The following is a 14,079-nucleotide window of genomic DNA, read 5'->3' as shown; positions in this document are numbered from 1 at the left end:
ATGTAAAAGATTATTGGGTTAATTGTGTTGCATACTGGTTTAATGGTTTTTTTTTAAATTATCTATATTTGTTAGTCAGTTGGTTAATTTATCTAGGGTATTTGGTGGGCATTACGGAAGATGAACTTGATGATGACTCAAATGAAGAATCCTTTTTTTTGGCAATTGAAGAGAAGAAGAATGCATCAGAGAAACCAAAAGAAGAGAAAACAGGCAAGATTGCATTGCATGAAAAAATAGAGCCAAATACATGGATTATTGATTATGGATGTTCAAATCATATGATCAATGACAAAGACGAGTTTATTAATCTCAAGAGATATAATGGTGGATCAGTGAAATTTTCTGAAGAAGATGGTGCAGAGGTATTGGAAGTGTATCTATTTATGGTAAGCATTAAACTAATGATGTTAAATTATGTAGAAGCATTAAGACATAGTCTGTTAAGTTTTAGTCAGATGTGTAGAAAGGGTTATGAAGTTTTATTTAGTAGTAGTGGATGTGTGATCAAAAAAGAAAAGATTGGTAAAATGGTTGCAAAAGGGTTTAGAACAAATGGAAATGTATAATAGATCTAGGATAAAAGTGAGAAAAAAATGTTTTCTAACACAAAGTAATGAATGTTGGTTGTACAAAAGGATGGGGCATGTGAATTTTGATAATATGATTAAGATTTGTAGATCTAAAGTAGTTAGAGACTTACCTAGACTTGTGAAGCCTACTGATACAATGTGCAGAGAATTTCAATTGGGAAAGTAGACAAAAAGAATATTCAAGAATAAGGAGTATTCCACTATGAAACCACTAGATCTGATTCATACATATTTGTGTGGACCTACAAGGATAAGAGGATTAAATAGAGAGAGGTATTTCATGTTACTTATTGATGACTTTTCTAGAATGACTTGGGTTACATTTATAAAGGATAAATCTGAGGCCTTTGATAGATTGAAAGTTTTCAAATCCATAGTTAAAAATCAAATAGATGTTAAGATTAAGTGCTTGAGATCAGATAGAGGAGGAGAATTCACTTCATGGGAGTTTGATATTTTTTGTAAAATTCATGGATAGAAGGCACTTTTTAACTCTGAGAACTCCTCGGCCAGAATGGTGTTGCGGAAAGAAAGAATAGGACAGTTGTAGAGATGGCTAGGACTTTGTTAAAGGATGCTAATCTAGCTAATGTGTATTGGAAAGAGGCATTATAAATTGTTGTATATCTTCTTAACTAGGTGTAGATTAGGGTAAATAATACTAAAACACCTTATGAAATGTGGAATAAAAGACTACCTACTATGAAATACTTCAAAAAATTTGGAAGAAAATGTTATATTAGAAGAGGTGAGAATAATCTTGGAAAGTTTGAAACTAGAGAAGATGAGGGATCTTTCTAGGATATACTACAAATAACAAGGCTAACTGGTGTTTCAACAAAAGGTTGAACAAAATAGTAGAGAGTAAAAATGTGAAATTGTGTGAAGAGTGGAATCAAATTGAACCTAAGAGTGAGACCAACATTGATATTGTTCCAGCAATTATAGAGAAAACAAGTTATCCAGAAGAGAACAAGGAGAAGGAAACAAATGATGATGATGAAGAAGAAGAAGAAGACAACAAAAATTCTTTCTATGTATGTTTGGAAGCATCATTCAAAAAATTAGATAATTGGAGATAAGACAAAAGGTGTTAAAACAAGAAGAAAAATTGCAAAAGCGGAACAACAAGCTAACTACTATTTTCTATCAATGATTGAGCCAAAGAATTATGAGGAAGAAATTAAAGATGAAAGTTGGGTGAAAGAAATGAAAGAAGAAATAAACTAGATACAAAAGAACAAGACTTGGGAGTTGGTACCTAGATCGGTGGACAAGAATATGATAGGAACCAAATGGGTATTCAGGAATAAATGAAATGAGCAAGGACAAACTATCACAAGAAATAAAGAAAGACTAGTATGTAGAGGACATTGTTAAGTGGAAGGCATAGATTTTGAATAAAATTTTGCTCTAGTGGCAAGGATGGAAGCTATATGTATGTTTTTTGTATTTCTTCTTACAAGAACTTCAAAGTTTATCAGATGGATGCCAAGTCAACATTTTTGAATGAAGACCTAGAAGAAGTATACATTGAGAAACTAGATGGGTTCAGACTATTAGAAGATCTGAATATGGTGTGGAGACTGAAGAAAGCATTGTATGGACTCAAACAAGAACCTAGGGTCTTGTATGCAATATTAGACATGTATTTACTACAATAGAATTTCAGGAAATGTGCGACGAATAGTAATCTTTATTTAAAGATTAATGGAGATAGGATAGTGATTGTTATAGTTTATGTTGATGATATTATATTCGAAGGGAATGATAACTTATGTAAATAATTTGCTAAAGAGATGAAAAAAGAGTTTGAAATGCCAATGATTGGTGAGCTATCCTTCTATCTTGGATTACAAGTTATTCAATCTAAAAATGGAATTTTTATATCGCAAAACAAGTATGTGAAAGAAATGTTGAAAAAAATTGAGTTTGATGGTTGTAAGCCTGCTATAACTCCTTTGACTGTTCGATGCAAGCCAAGAAAAGATGATGAGTCTTCAGAGGTTAATCAGAAGAAGTATAGATCTATGGTTGGTAGATTATTGTATTTAATGGCATCAAGACCAGATATCATGTAGGTTGTTTTTTCGATGGCTATATTTCAAGCTATTATTAAGGTGACACATGAGAAAGCTATGAAAGGATTTTTAGATACTTGAAAGGTACAAAAAGGGTGGATATTTCATGATGAAGGCTTATATTGATGTTTATTGGGTTGTAAGTATAGATGACCGAAAGAGTAATACCGGTGATACTTTCTTTTTAGGAGACAAATTGATCTCTTGGTTCCGTAAGAAACAAGATTCAATTTCTCTATCTATTGTTGAAGTAGAGTATATTGCAACAACATCTTGTTGTACTCAAGTAATATGGATGAGACAGACTCTTAAAAATATTGAACATATGATGAAGCAATTCCTATTATGTATGACAATACAAGTGCAATAAATATTTCAAAAAAATTGGTTATGCATTCAAGAACAAAATACATTTCAATCTGATATCACTGCTTAAAGCAGAAGGTTGTTGAGAAGGAAGTTTGGTTGGAATACATTTCTACAAAAGAACATGTTGCAAATATTTTCCCAGAGGTATTTACAAAGGATACATTTGATTTTCTTCAAGTGAAGTTGGAGGTTATTTCTCCTCCTTCTAACTAGGTGCATTATGAGGGTGCATCTTTCTAGAGAGATTCCATGATTATTCTTCTTTTTAAAATTGATGTTGTTGCTATTCTTAGGGGGAGAAATGGAGTGTGTGTTGGTGTTGTGGCCTTTGTCTTTGATGGAAAAGGGGGAGAGAAAGAGAAATTTGTTACAGTATTTGATTGAGCAGATTAAGCAATATGTTTTGTAGATTGGTCAAGTATTGTCATCAATGACAAAGGGGGAGATTGTTGAAAGTATGTGTTTTTGTGGTTGTCATTAATGTCAAACTTGTTATTTTGGATAGTTTTTGGTCTAAAAGATTCTGTGGTACAGAGATATCTTGTTGTATTGTTGTTGCAGTTATTCTATTGGTTGTTCTAGAAGTGTTTGGGTCTGAAAAGTGTTGCTGATGTTTCTTGGTGTTGTTATCTTCTTTGGTTATGTTTTTGGCATTGTGTATATGTTAGTTATTTGGTCCATAAATATCTTTGTGTTCTTTGGATGGTGTAGTATGTTTCATTGCCGGTTGTGATATTTGGTGTTAATTCTACTTGTTGGTTTGTATATTATTTGTGGAAGGTAATTCGATGTGTTATGAGTCTCACCATAGTGTGTGGAGATCTGCATAAGAGTAATTTGCATTGGAGAATATGTTTTGGCCTGTTAATTGTTTATATAGACATGTTACATGTTGGAATGATGTGGGTTATGTTTTTCGTGTTTGTGAATCAGTGGATTGGACTTAGGAAGATGTGTTTTGGTCCCCTCTTTCTCTTGGAGTAAATCAACATGTATTTTTGGTTTGAAAGGTGTATTTTGTTTCAATGTGATTTGGTTCAAGCTTTGATGATATATCTTGTATATAAAGAATATATTTAATTGAGTTGTGCAAGGAGTATGAGAGACTATGATGTAGAAATAATCAACGAAATTTAGTGAAGAACAAAGAAGAAGAGTTGTGTTCAAATGTTATGCAAGTTGTTTGAGATTGTGGAAAAGGTATGAGACAGTGTGTTGATAGATGAGATCATATTTGTGTGAGTTGATGTTGGTCACTTAATGCAGATTTCAGCTTCATGATCAGGAAATCCTTCTTTTCAAATCAATTTGTTGTATCTTGCCATGTTGTAGTTAGCATCAGGTTTGCAAGTCATTTATGTATCTTTCCCCAAGATCAGTTATCCTTGGTCTGAAAGTTTGGAGCAGTGAACTCTTTCATTGTAATCTGATATATATAGTGGGTCATTTCTGTGAGTTGGTGCTCATCGTGATTTTTCCCTATTTTGGGGTTTTCCATGTACAAAATCTTGGTGATGTGTTGGTTTTGTGTTGTTGATTATTGATTTATATGTTGCATTAATTTTGGTTTAGACTGATTCACCCCCTCCCCCCCCCTCAATCCTACCTTGGGTTCAACAAGGAGGTGGCCCATTATGATACTCTTTTAATTTTATAATGAGTAGTTGACAAGTGAATTTTCTAATCATGTTTTCTTTGTGATCTCTTTTGGGAAATTAACTATGTTCTAAGGTAACCCCTTGTATGTTCATTCTTAACTATGATAATTTGGACTCATGATGACTTTAGCTACATTTTGTCTATTAGGGTAGTCATACTCAGTTGATTTATAGAAAGGATACATATGTATAATGAATTTATATTTTTAGGACCAATTGGTAATATTAGGGTTATTGTTATAACTATGATTTTCTAGTGATTTTTATATGTTGACGGTATAACAATGAAATATTAGGGTATAATGTTCATGGTCACTTGATGGTTAGATGTAAGATGAATTATTATTGTTATGATGTGTAATGCCCTGCCAGGACCCCTAAAGGAAAACAACACAACTAGGCAACTAAAGGGTGAAATAATTTTTTTTTTTTGTTAAAGACTAAGTGCACTAACTATAACCATTGCACGTTTAACAACACAACGGAAGTCTACCATAATTTTTCCTAAGGGTAACCAACAAAGATTAATTTCATAGATTATATTAACATCATAGTTAATCCATTCAATTAGATAAATTGAAAACTTAAGTTTAAAACTACACATACATCCAAATTTCATAATAAAGAAATAAAAGTATTCCAATGCATCCAATTTCCATAAACCATTTGAACATAAGATCAAAACAATAATATTCATTTCACTGACATAATAATATTACAATATCCATAAATACATGGCTTCCAATAATACCACTGGTTACAAAGATACCATATCAAGATTACATAAGAATCTGATACAATGACCACAAGGTCTCAACTGAACAATGATCTCGAACAAGAGCTGGTACATAAACCACGAACCAAGAAACACCAACGAAGCCTTTCCTCGCCTGAAGATACAATCAAGATCATCCGATGGGAAGTGGCACTACCACCCGACCATGTGATCCCAAAATGGAACCACCCCACCGTGCTAGGAGATAGTAGAAAACCCTCAAGCAAGCAAAGTAAGACAAGTACGAAAGGACTACAAGACTCTGCAAACAACCATGTGACTCAATTCACAAAACACTAGTGACTCTAAGAAGAGAGTGTCATCGCATAGCTTGATGGTTACCATGGTATAGCCTCCATAGGTCCCGGCCCCCATCCTCGGGTTTCTCCTGGTAACCTCTCCCGAGCCTCCAATTCCAACTAAGTCTCATGCAGACCCTACCAATCCTTTTGTGAAGACAAGGTGGTAAGTTTGCCATTCCAGGCCTTCTCGTAACATTATGAGCCCTGTACAAGCACTCACCTATGCACGAGGTACATTTATCTTAATTAATATTTAATCTACCCACCCCCTAATCAATTATTAGGTTATCACTTTTTAACTAACTCTCGACGGGTTATCCTATCATCCACTTCGGGCACGGCCCCCACTCGAAAGCCACTCTCTCTCCTAGGACACTAACAGGAAATGTTTATCTCTACGAGAACTCTATGATGAAATAGACAACCGTAACAATCCTAACAAGCACAGGTGAAGGATACACAAATACCAACCCAAGATTGACCATTTGGACAAAAACACACAATGGCTCATATCAAATAGGTTATACAACAACACCTGGTCTAGGAGAAATAATAACATAGGACACAATGACAATTTAACCAAAATACCAATGGAATTTAAGCTTGACTGAAAACACAATATACACAAGATTCTATTATAGGCAATCTTTCCTTAAAAACAGCCAAAGCATAAATAACATGCAATTTACGAATTTTCAGATAACAAGAATTTACAACTATTTAATACCAAAAACATCCATCTTGATTTGTCCAAAAAGATTTAAAATAAATTTACATATGTATTAATCTCCTAATGTATTTCCAATATGTATATCGAATTTAAAATTATAAAAAAAATACTAAATTCTAAATTCTTTATTCTTAATTGATAATTAAAATAAAATAACTATATATATATATATATATATATATTAACACATTATAATTATTTTATTATTATTTATTATTTATAACTAAATAACAAATAAAATTAATTTTTTTTTTAAAAAAAACCTAGTGATGGCTAGTGATGGCTACCCAGGTAGCGGTGCTACCATAGGCAGCTAACGCTACCCTTAGGTAGCGTTGTTGTCCTATGACAGCAGTCGCTACCCTTAGGTAGTGCAGATGTCGTAAGGCAGCAGCGGCTACCCTTGGGTAGCGCTGCTGCCCTATGGCAGTGGCCACTACCGAAGGTAGAGCTGCGTGGGTAGAGGCATAGCCTCCCCACATAATTTAATAAATTAAATTTTTTTTAATTAATTTTTTTTTTTTAAATAATTTTTTTTAATAATTTTTTAATAGTAATAATAAAAACAATATTTTTCCAATAATTCCCTTTTCACAAAATTTAAGTAAAATAATAAAAAAATAATATTTTTCTCAATAATATCATTATCACAGAATTTAAGTAAAATAATAAAAAGAATAATATTTTTAAATTTAATTAACCCAAATAAATTTAATGTGTAATTAAATTTATTTTCTTAAGGTAATTAAAACCATTTCTCAAGTAAATACCCTTTCTCACAAATCTTGCAATTTCCATGCATCCTAAAATTTGACAAATTTTCTATAATAATTTCTCTTAATTTTCTCAAAATTACATACTTCCCATAAATTAAAAATACACATCAGGCATGGATTTTAAAACAAAACTTGAATTCACCAGAAGAAGGTTTGTATTTAAAAATAACTTTACACATACACACCAATCAAAGAAAAATAGGAATATTTACTAAAAACCCACAATTAAGAATTCATCCAACTTGGTATAGCTTTCCTGGAAGGTGTAGAAGAGCCCTAATCCCTTCAATAACTTCCAATAAAATTTCTTCACCTAAATTCTGGACCTATTCCTGTGTAACTAAAATAAAGACCTAACCCCTATTTAAACTAACATTCTAGGTTCAATAGCTTTTTTTTCACAAAAAACCTAAATTTAGAATAATAGTAATTTTTATTTTATTTTCTAAATTTATCACATGCAATAATTAAAAAACATTATTCTTTCCTTTCTTTTCTCATGCACATTAATTAATTTTCTAAATAAAGAATTAAAACAATATTTTAATTCTAATTAATCATTTTATTCATTTATTTAATTATAAATAAAATTAATCTAATTTATAAAAATATATTTCTAATACCATGCAGCTTAATTTAATAATTTCTTTAATTAACTAAATTTATAATCTCAATGCATAAACAATACAATGAGATAATTTCATAAACTTAATTAATTAATTAATTAAATCCACTAAAACACTCAAATTAAACAAATTTCAAGCAATTACCCATAAAAGATAAAATGACAAAATACGAAGACCAAACTAACTGACAAGATGACCAATTGACGACACTCATACGAGTGTAACTAAGTAAAATAGGGTCAACTACTATCTCCTCCACTTCCATCAGAAAATATAAGGCACACTCAGACCTGTGAAGTCAGGTGGAGATGATACCTCGTACCTACCCGGTACTTGTACCTGCAATATCCTGCATCACCGAACCACACATGCATATATATACAATATAGAAAACACGGCATACACACCGATGAAAGAGAATCGTGACGTTCCCTGTCTCACCGAAATGAGTGAAGGAAAATCGTCTCCTTGCATCCAATACACTCGCAAACACACAACATATAATTACACATTGTATAGATAAAGTAAGATGTCAGTACATAGCAATAATCCATAAAATGCCATAAATCACAAATACTGAAATACTGCAAATAAATTCCAGTCATCCTTGTGATTTCATCATTCTTTTCAGACACCAATGCTTGTAGCTGTTGTTTTTCTCTTTCTATATCTCTTATGTTATCTTCAGTTGTTCTCAATGCATCAAGATTTTCAGTCATCTATGTGCTAAAATACTCATGTTCCCTTTTCATTGCTTTTAGCTGATCATTCAGTGCTTTGTTCTTTTCTTTCAATTCTACAATCATTTCTTCAAAATCTTCTGATATGTTGTTCTCAGATGATGTCTCAATTTGTTCCACCAACTCTTGTGAGTCCTGTAAATCATCAGAAAATCTTCTTCTGACTTTCAATGATTTTTGCATTTGTCTCTGCATGTCTGCAATCACTTGATTAGCATGATCCAATTCTTCTTGAAGATTCACAATTCTGTGTGATTGTTTATAGCCTTCCATTGATAGGATCTTTCTCTTTAGGCTATAAAACCCTTTTCCAAGAGTAGAGCTCCGATACCAATTGTTAGGTCCAACTAGGAAAGCTAATGTACTGAGAGGGGAGGGGTTAATCAGTACTTCAAAACTTTTCTTTAAAAACAATCTTACTGATAAACATAAACTCTGTATATCTAATCTCATAATATATAATGCTAAAACATAAACATAGAAATAACATTCATACACATTTCACCCCATAAATCAAATATTTTGGCTACGCAGAAACTCTTTGTTAGGGAGAAAAACTGCAGTGGGGATGGCACCCACAACTTCACTACTGCAATAATAAAGGTTGCTTGGTTAGAGCTACATGTTTAGCTATTTCTGATAGCTTACCCTGTTAGGAGTATCAAGATCTTTAGATCTACCTTGCTAAAGGATTTTACAAACACTTTTACAAAATGTTGTACTTGGTTAAAGGCTTTACAATTTATAGACTTTGTTAGAGTCTTTTACCCTGTTAAAGGTTTCTATTACAACTCAAATAATTCAATCAAAAATCTTTACAAAATATCTGCAACTTTACATCTGAAATGTTATAGCAAACTCTATGTACTCAATATGAAATTACCTTGCTCATAGCACACCTCAGTAATTGATAAATCAACTCGGTGACCTCTTTTGTATACTCTGTCCCTTAAACTATTTTCTAAAAAACCTTCTCGGTGACCTCTGAATATCTCTGTCACTCTTCACATCTTATCTTCTCTCATGATTTTCATTTTCAAATCATCAATTTTCCCTTATTGATTAGATACTCAAATTACTCTGTATATATAGATCTCTGAGATGGTGATCTTGTTCATACATCGATCATACAAACATGTTTTATCAAATGAATAAACATAGAAATTATTTCATTGGATAAACTTCCTCAAAATCATACAAAATCTGTGAATGTAATTTCCTATGTAATAATGGTTCCCTGTTCTCGAATCTTGTGAGATGTTTGCACATATGTGTCAGGTTCATTGAATCTGGTAACATGTTTTCACTTGGTTCAGATTAACTCGGTAGGCATATTAACTTTACTTGGTAGGCAGCTTGGTGTCTCTCATCTCGGTGACTAGCCTTTCTTCTGTAACTGACAGCCTTAGTACATACCGACTAAATATTTTAGTAGTATAAACCGACTAGAGTATATAGGATGACTTTGGACATAAAACTAATGACAACTTAGTAAATAGTAACACATAGTTGATCCAAGTTCCTGTTTATTTTTGTTTCTAAATGATTTCTTCTTTTGATAATATATCTACCTATTCATTCATAGAAGCTTTCTCACTTAGGCATCTATCCCAATCCATGCCATACAAGAAAACTTTGTCATTTAGGGCTTCCAATTTCTCTTATATTTCATCCTTGGGTTTAAAGATATTCTTGAAGTGTCTCTTATTCTAATTTTTCAGTTGTTTCTTTACATATTTCAGTCTAGACATAAAGTTGAACATAATACCACTTGGCATAATACCACAACTTAGGAATAAAACATCCTTACTAATTAGCCATCAAACTCATTATTAAATCTCATTTGTCTATCAACCTAGGGATGTGTCTTCTTTGATGATGTCGACACTGTATATGCACTAAGGAAACTTTCTAATTTGTTCTATCAGTTGTTTATAGAAAATAAACTCAAAAAATTAAATTGAATTGAAAACATAGCAATGCTGGAAATAAAACTAACTACACAACAATGGTTGCAGGCAGACTAGTTATTTGCAACAACAATGACTATAGGAAGATTTCTCTAAAGCCGATGAAATCAAATATTCTAAAATAAAACCTATCAACTCACTAATAAAAGTAAATAATAATGAATAACAATCTAAACTACTGCAAATCTAAACTATGATGGATTCATAGTTTCTCAAGTGGCCCTTCCTTGAGTTGCTACAATCTTAGTCATTAGCATTACATCTTCAATAAACAAGATTCATTGCTCAAATAATATTCTTATTGTAATTCAAATATTACATGGACATATATCAAAGTTGTTGATTGAACTTGGACACCATTAACAAGACAACACTAATTGGATACTCTCTCTCTACACAACTTCTCACAACTCAACAAGATCTCAAATTTATGCATGTAGCTTGAGAGTTGGATTAATTACAAACTCAACAACTTATTACAAATTTCATTTCTCGCATGACAAAAATGAGATGACTTATTCTACTCATGACTGGTAATAAATATCTAACTAAAATGAGTTTAGAGAGTTTTAATCCTCTTCAAACTCTTACAACATAACTATGGCTGAAAATGTGGAGTATCAGTTGAAAATATGGAGAAACATGTCACAATGACTTTGATTCATAATTTATTGTTTCCACAATTTTCTCCATGATTCCTGATCTTCAATAACTTCCAAATCCATGAGATAATCAAGAAGTAGAAGAGTCAAAGTTTAATTAGAACTCATTCCTTAACTGCTACCTAAAAATTTGCTAGTTTGTCTCAGTCAAATTTTGGTAAATGCTTCTCATTAACTACTATGAATCCACTCAAATTATTTGGTATGATTTTAGATCTCCTTTTAATCTTTCCAAATCATTTTGAAGATCTTAATATTATTAAGAAATGAGTGATATGCTCATTTTACTAAAACTGGTTTATTTTACTTTTCTAGCACTTCTAGTCAACAACTACATTTGTCAATTACCAACATGTTCTTTTTTCTTTCTAGCTGCATGAACAACTCCGACCACTTAAAAACATGCTAATCCTCCCAAAATACTTTACATTCAATAATAATCATTTATTATAATGTTTTACCTTTATTTAGAATTAACTAGCTAGACATGCAAATGCTAATAAACACCATTAATCCTATTTTTTTATTAGAGACAAAACAAGTTTTGAGGGGACCCAAAACCCCATACAACAGGTTTTCAAGGGACCTAAAACTGTTTGGAATTAAATGGGAATCTAGAACCCACAAGCAAAATGTTACAACAAGATACAAAACAAATACAATTAACAACCTAAAGAAAACCACACATCAGTAAGGTAGAAAAGAACAAGCAAAGCCACCCACTAGGACTAAACACTCAAACAATAGATGTTAGCAATGAGATAAGGGTTTTTCAAGGCTCCCTTAACATGAAATAAGGGTTTTGACAAGGCTCCCCTAACCTATTCACCAAGGATTTACCCTTGAAACCAAGAAACATCCTACACCAAGCAACAGAGGATTTCAAAGAGCAAGACATGTCAAAGACCAAGCTAGATTCAAGATCCAAGGGTTTAGCCAAGGTACCCTTAACCTTTAGATTGGATTTTGACATGGCCCCCAAAACCATCAGGTTGAGATCAGTGAAGAAACTTCAACTAGAAGTCATCTCTCCACCAGCAACACCACTCTCCACCTCAATAGAAAAGGGATCCACCTCAATAGGAGAAAAAAAGAAATGAGCCAACAACAAGAAGAATAGAACACGATTCAACCCCACAACTAGGAAGCCATAGACAAAAGTAGGCCACAAAGAGAAACATCCAGCCTTTCTCACTAGGCAAAACACCACCTCCATACTTATTATCATTGCCTCAATAGGAACTATGAAAGAGGAAGAAGGGAACAAAATGCATTGAACCCACACCATGGCTACAAGGGAAAAATCTACCTCAATAGGAGCCACATGGGGGAGAACCTAGACAATAAAACAAAAGCCCACTTGAGGAGAAAAAGCATTAAGCATTGGGCACTAGCGAGGACAATCACAACCCTAGCAGGATAAAATCCTAACTAAAAAAAATCCATAGTCAGCCCAGGCCCTTGAAAACTGCTAGTAACTACCTGACCACTAATAAAAACAGAGCCAACGAAATCCCAAACATTGAAACAACTGTTCAAAAGAAAAGGCAAGTAAAACAAAGGAGCAAAGCAAAGAAAACTCCACACGGAGGCAAAGACCACAAAACCCACAGCAGGGTTCCACAAAACCAAGAAGGCCACTATAGGGGAAGAAAGCAGCTCCAAGCCAGAACCCCAAATGAAAAAAACTCTAGGTCCATCAAAGAATGGAGATCAAGCACATGCCCTAGCAAATGAGAACAACCAAGCAAACCTAGAAGCATTATAGATCAATTCGAAAGCAAACAACGTAGCACCATCGAGCCTAAATCCACCACAAGGAGCAAAAAATAGGGGCAGCAAACAACACCAACCCACCCTGCACAAGAGGAATGAACACAAAAAGGAACAGGGGCAAAGCAAAGATATCCACCAAAGAGGGAAGACAATCACCAAATAGTGAAAGAACCCTAGAAACACTATTGGAAAAAACCAGAGACAACCGAAATAAGAACTCTCATTCACGAAAATAAGAATAGAGGACCACCAGCCAGGATGACACCAAGAAGAGCTCAAGAAAGGCAACAAAAACCCCAAGTGAGCAAGCCTAGAGAAGGGAAAAGAAACCATGGGGAACAACCAATCTGGAGCAGGCATCTTCCTTCCCACCATCCCATCCTCATCATCTACATCCTCCTCCTTTGCATTGTCCCCTCCATCATCTCCACCCAAAACCCTAGCAAAGCTCCGACACTCGCTCCCACTCATTATGTATTGTTACCATTAATCCTAATGCTTTATAAAACCAAGGTAAAATTTGGAAATGTATTGGATTGGCATTGTAAAAATGGTATAGAATGTCATAAATCATGGAATAATATGGAAAATTTATAGGCTCATCGCCTAGCATAAATCCTTCAACCCACCAATTTTTTATTACACTAAAAAGTTCTCATCATTCAACCACGTGTTCTCAAACTTGAACAAATATCTTTTTCGGCTCTTTTTCCCCATGATGTTAATTTTAATTCAATAGTGTTATGAGCTTGAAAATGGGATAACATATCTCTCAAGGCAGAGGAAGGAAACAATCTTCAATCACCCTTGAATAGGAACCTATCTAGTTTCTCTATGTTGTTGTTGAAGTGTAACCTCTTATTGGTCCAAGTACGTAATCCATTTTTGAGTTGAACCTCGACAATAAAAATTCTTGCGACAAAATACTTTAAATCTACTTGGGACTAGTACCTCTTTTGTGTACCCCCAACTTATCTTTGATATGTAAGATAGTGTTAAATTCCCCTCCCAAAAAGTGAAA

The sequence above is a fragment of the Cryptomeria japonica genome, chromosome 9, assembly GCF_030272615.1.
Source record: "Cryptomeria japonica chromosome 9, Sugi_1.0, whole genome shotgun sequence".
Classification (NCBI taxonomy): Eukaryota; Viridiplantae; Streptophyta; class Pinopsida; order Cupressales; family Cupressaceae; genus Cryptomeria; species Cryptomeria japonica.
This window is presented reverse-complemented; position numbering follows the sequence as displayed.